The sequence below is a fragment of the Microcaecilia unicolor genome, chromosome 1 (assembly GCF_901765095.1).
Source record: "Microcaecilia unicolor chromosome 1, aMicUni1.1, whole genome shotgun sequence".
NCBI classification, from domain to species: domain Eukaryota; kingdom Metazoa; phylum Chordata; class Amphibia; order Gymnophiona; family Siphonopidae; genus Microcaecilia; species Microcaecilia unicolor.
The window spans coordinates 340,078,289-340,084,288 of NC_044031.1; the positions used below are offsets into that span (position 1 = coordinate 340,078,289).

Here is a 6,000-nt window from a genome sequence, read left to right on the forward strand (position 1 = left end):
TTGAAAACAGAATCCAGTTTGCAAGGCAAAACTCTTGTCTAGCACATCTGAACTCTAAGTTATTTTTCTTTGTTTGATTACTGCATTAAAGAATATTTTGGTTCAAGAGTTCTGAGTCTTATCCTAGTGATGTTCTACACTCTAGTTTAGACTGCTTTCTCTGGTGAGAGAGCAGAACAGTGAAAAATTTGGTAAAATTTCAAGGGTGCAACTAGACAGGGCTTTGGTTTAATAAAATCTCAGCACATTTACTCCAAGCATTTCTATTGCTTCAGGCACCTCTCAGGTGTCAAAGAAATTATAGTGAACTATCTGGAATAGCATTGAGTATTGCATTGCTATAAGAATATTAGAAAGCTGACATTTGTGGAATTGTTTCTGGTCAAGGTAGCAATCAGAAGTATTTGTTAATAAATTCCACCTGCAAGGAGCCAGTGCCTGTGTGCAGAGAGCTCAGGCTGCATACTTAAAGTCACCAGGTGCTGAGCATTAACAGAGGACAGAGCTGTTGCACATCCCTCTTTATTGCTATAGGATAAACAAAGTATCCATTTGAGTACTGACCCAAAGCACACACACTGCCTGCAAAGAAATTCAGAGAAAAGTCAAAAAGTAATTAACCATATAAACACTTTCTAGCTCCCTTCAGTCTCAGTCCAGTGATATAAGTTGCTGTGTGTAACAGAGGAACCAAGAGATGCTTGCACCCTTCCCCCACCTGCTGTTCCAACAAAGTAGCATTTGACACAGAGCCAAAGTTTGCAGTCACACAGTTGGAAAGGAAGAAATGTTTTATTCCTGCCAGTATAATTGTAGAGGCTATGGCCCAATCAAAAGTCAGTGGGGAAAGTGAAGTGATTGATCTGATTGCACAGAATATCCATGATGAATCAGATGGTACTGGGAATACTGCATAAGCCAGTCTTGAAAGTGATAAAGGTTCTGAAAGATCCAAAAGAATACATATGCTGACAGTGAAAGAGGAGTACACAGGTACCTCCTTCTCCTGGAAAGACTCTGGATCAAAGTAGTGCAGGAGATAAGTGTGGTTTCAAGAAAAAGGCAAAGCTTATAGCCTCCATATAGAACAAGTACAATCTATAAGCAATACCAGCAAAAGTCAGAAGAATATTAACAATTTCTAGGAAGCACAAACACAGAAGGTGCTTTAGCCCAAAGACAGATAGAGAGAGAGAGAGAGAGAGAGAGAGAAAGCAACAGATATCACATGCCAAGCCATGGTAACAGAGAGCCAATTAAAGGCACAGAAGCACACAGAGTGAATCCCAATATTCTGGCACCTCTAGGCATAGCCTTAGGCTTAGAACTTCAAAATCACACAGGTCAAGCCATTCTAGCAAGTCCGCTATGGGCTCTATTGCTATTAAATTGCAAATAGAAGCACAACCTGCTAAATCATGAGTTCTTAATAGTAAAAAAGAAGCAGCCATAAAAACTGAGAAACTTAAACTAGAAGAAAAGAAGCAGAAAGCTGCATGCAAAGAAATTGAGTTTGACATTGCCTTGGAGATGCTCTAAAAAGAGAAAGAAGCAGCTGGCATTGAGGCCCCAGTTAAGGTACTTGAAGAAGCAACAAGGCAGGATGGTGGGGAGAGTCAGCTTAGTCACATTATCACAGAAGATTCTGCCCAGCACACAGCAGCCTATGTGAAGGCTAATGCCCCAGCACATGAAGGTTCACAGTCTGACTCATACACTACCATGGGCTTTCACACCTGGAAAGTGAAAGCATTTTGTTTCAACAACAAACTGGGCTCAGATAAAGGTTGAGCAGTTACACCCAGTGAAACATACTCCTCCCAAAATTTAAAGCCATTTCACTGGCCAGGAACAGCTCCTGGACAGTTAGATGGTACTTAACCGGCTATCTGGCAATATTCAACAGGAGATAGCTGGTTATCTCCCATTGAATATTGCTGGTTAGTGCTTACTCAATAACTGGTTATATCGCATGATATAATCAGCTATCTACTAATATTCAGCACAAAGTTAAGTGGAGAAATTTGACTGCCTAAATAGCAGGCCTATCTTTGGATGATTTAAACTTAACCGGCCAGCACTGAATATCGGTTTGGCCAGTTAAGTTAAAACTGGCCAAAAAAACCCCCCTGGATATTCATTGCTGGTCACCGGAAATGGCCTGACATTGAATATCTGGGCTCAGCACCAATGTTCCCTCTAAGCGGAGTGCATGAGCAATTGCTCATACATTTTAGGAGTGTTGCTCACAGATGTTATATGGTTACTCACAAAATTTTTTTTTTGTACTATATACAGAAATGCATGGCTAATACTGGCGTTCAAAAATTGTTAGCTTTCAAAACTTGCTGATCACATGAAGAAAAAATTGCACACACCAGGCCACTCCTTAGAGGAAACAATGCTTAGCACCGACCATGGGAGTCAGCCAGACTAACTCCTGTGGTCTGAATATCAGGCCCACTGTGATTAAGCAAGAGGCACCCAACCAGCCACACTCCACGCCTGACTCTAGACAAACTCCAGGAAAAACCGTCAGCCACAGATACCTACTGCCATCATGCTGGAAACTTCAGAGAGAGGAGATCTGGCAATATATATAGCATGCAAAAGATGATGAATGTGGGGCTTACCCAGTTCAATGACTGCCCCCAAAAGTATAGAGGGTGGAAATCTGACTTTAAGGATGCCACAGCAATTTTGAAGCTCACTCCAAAGCAAGAGATGAACTTGATAATAAAATGGCTGGGAACTGAGTCAGCCAACCATGTTAAAGAGATTAACATACATAAGGATTGCCACACTGGGACAGACCAAAGGACCATCAAGTCCAGCATCCTGTTTCCAACAGTGGCCATTCCAGGTCACAAATACCTGGCAAGATCCCAGAAAAGCTCAATACATTTTATGCTGCTTATCCCAGAAATAAGCAGTGGATTTTCCCCAAGTCAATCTAATAATGGTCTATGGACTTTTCCTTTAGGAAGCCATCCAGACACTTTTTAAACCCCGCTAAGGTAACCACCTTTACCACATTCTCTGGCAACAAATTCCAGAGTTTAATTACATGTTGAGTGAAGAAAAAGATTTCTCTAATTCATATTAAATTTACTACTTTGTAGCTTCATCGCATGCCCCCTAGTCCTAGTATTTTTGGAAAGAGTAAACAAATGATTCACGTCTGCCCATTCCACTCCACTCATTATTTTATAGACCTCTATCATATCTCCCCTCAGCCATCTTTTCTTGAAGCTGAAGAGCCCTAGATGCTTCAGCCTTTCCTCATAGGGAAGTTGTCCCATCTCCTTTATCTTTTTTGTTGCCCTTCCCTGTACACTATCCAGCTTATAATCAAAAGAGAAAAACGCCTATATTTCGACCCAAATCGGGAGATGGGCGTTTTTCTCGCAAAGGCACCCAAATCGGTATAATCGAAAGCCGATTATGGGCGTTTCCAACTGCACTCCGTCGCGGAAATGAATAAAGTTGACGGGGGCGTGTCGGAGGCGTGGTGGAGGTGGGACTGGGGCGTGGTTATCAGCCAAGGAGAGATGGGCGTCTTTAGCTGATAATAGAAAAAAAAGGCGTTTTTACCGTGATTTTGGGTCACTTTTTTTGGACCCTTTTTTTTCATGAACAAGTCCCAAAAAAGTGCCCCAACTGCCCAGGTGACCACTGGAGGGAATCGAGGATGACCTCCCCGGACTCCCCCAGTAGTCACTAACCCCCTCCCACCAAAAAACCCCCCACTTTAAAAACTTTTTTTCCAGCCTCTATGCCAGCCTCAAATGCCGTACCCACCTCCATGACAGCAGAATATGTTCGATCCTGTCACAGCCTTTCCCTGGGTCAGATGTGGCTCTCGGGTGCACTACAGGGTCACATCAGCATTGCATTGTGGTGGGTGTAGGGTATTGGGCTCCGTGATTTCATTAGCTTCTGTTACAGTCTCACGATGTTGGTAGTTGGTAGGCTCTTCTCCCATGGTGCTTTTCCCCCTGCCTACTGGGTCAGAGTGTGCCCTGTTGTGTTTCCGGTAGTCCATGAGGTAGTGGCCATTTTTGTAAGCCAGTTTTAGATCCCTTCCATGTGTTAGCCACGATAGAGAACTTAGTTCTTACCTTGAATGTGGCTGAAAGAGGGCATTGTACAACATTCTGCCAGCTCTGACCTGCTAATCTCACTACCAGGGAGAGTCGTTGCCAGTGGTGGGGCACAACCTCTGATCTGCAGTTAACTGTGAGTAAGCGTGCTTATTCCAATAAAGGACGTTTTCGGAGAGATTAGTCTTCAGGTGTAAACTGGTGTGCCAATGTTATACAGCAGTAACAAGTCCTAGAGGCTTGCGTGTATGCAGGTCCCTGGAGCACTTTTAGTGGGTACCGCAGTGCACTTCAGCCAGGTGGACCCAGGCCCATCCCCCCCCACCTGTAACACTTGTGCTGGTAAATGGGAGGCCTCCAAAACCCACTGTACCCATATGTAGGTTCCCCCTTCACCCCTAAGAGCTATGGTAGTGTTGTACATTTGTGGGTAGTGGGTTTTGGGGGAGGGAGGTTGGGAGATCAGCACCCGTGGTAAGGGAGCTATGCATGTGGGAGCTTTTTCTGAAGTCCACCGCACTGACCTAGGGTGCCCAGTTGGTGTCCTGGCATATCAGGGGGTGAGTGTACTACGAATCGTGGCCCCTCCCACGACCAAATGGCTCGGATTAGGACGTTTTTGAGCTGGGCTTTTTTAGTTTCCATTATCGCTAAAAAAAAGAAATGCCCAGCTCAAAAACGTCCATTTTTTCAAAAATACGGTTCGATCCGCCCCTTCACGGACCCGTTCTCGGAGATAAACGCCCATGGAGATAGGCATTTCCATTCGATTATGCCCCTCCACATCTTTTTTGAGATGCGGCGACCAGAATTGAACACAATATTCAAGGTGCTGTAGCACTATGGAGCGATACAAAGGCATTATAACATCCTCACTGTTGTTTTCCATTCCTTTCCTAATACTACCTAACATTCCATTTGCTTTCTTAGCTGCTGCAGCACACTGAGCAGAGGATTTCAACGTATCATCAACAAGGACGCCGAGATCCCTTTCTTGGTCAGTGACTCCTAACGTGGAACCTTGCATTATGTAGCTATAGTTCGGGTTCCTCTTTCCCACATGCATCACTTTGCACTTGCTCACATTAAATGTCATCTGCCATTTAGACGCCCAGCCTCCCAGTCTTGTAAGGTTCTCTTTTAATTTTTCACAATCCTCTCGTGATTTAACAACTTTGAATAACTTTGTGTCATCAGCAAATTTAATTACCTCACTAGTTACTTCCATCTCTAGATCATTTATAAATATGTTAAAAAGCAGCGGTCCCAGCACAGACCCCTGAAGAACCCCACTATCTACCCTTCTCCATTGAGAATACTGAGCATTTAACCCTACTGTCTGTTTTCTATCCTTTAACCAGTTTTTAATCCACAATAGGACACTACTTCCTATCCCATGACTCTCCAATTGTTTCTGGAGCCTTTCATGAGCTACTTTGTCAAACACCTTTTGAAAATCCAGATACACAATATCAACCAGCTTGCCTTTAGTCACATGTTTGTTCACCCCATCAAAGAAATGTAATAGATTGGTGAGGCAAGATTTCCCTTCACTAAATCCACGTTGGCTTTGTCTCATTAATCCATGCTTTTGAATATGCTCTGTAATTTTGTTCTTTATAATAGTCTGTACCATTTTGCCCAGCACTGACGTCATGCTCGCCGGTCTATAATTTCCCGGATCCCCTCTGGAACCTTTTTTAAAATATTGGTGTTACATGGGCTACCCTCCAATTTTCTATTACTACGCTCAATTTTAAAGATAAATTACATTTTACTAACAATAGTTCTGCCAGTTCATTTTTAATTTCTATCAGTACTCTGGGATGAATGATGCCATCCAGTACAGGAGATTTGCTACTCTTCAATTTGTCAAATTGCTCCATTACATCTTCTA

At 43.2% G+C, this 6,000-nt stretch overlaps 1 pseudogene; it reads left to right on the forward strand.

Annotated features, from left to right (window-relative positions):
- LOC115479091 overlaps nucleotides 1-917 on the forward strand; it is a 38,088-nt pseudogene extending 37,171 nt beyond the window's left edge.
- Nucleotides 918-6,000: the final 5,083 nt, after the last annotated feature.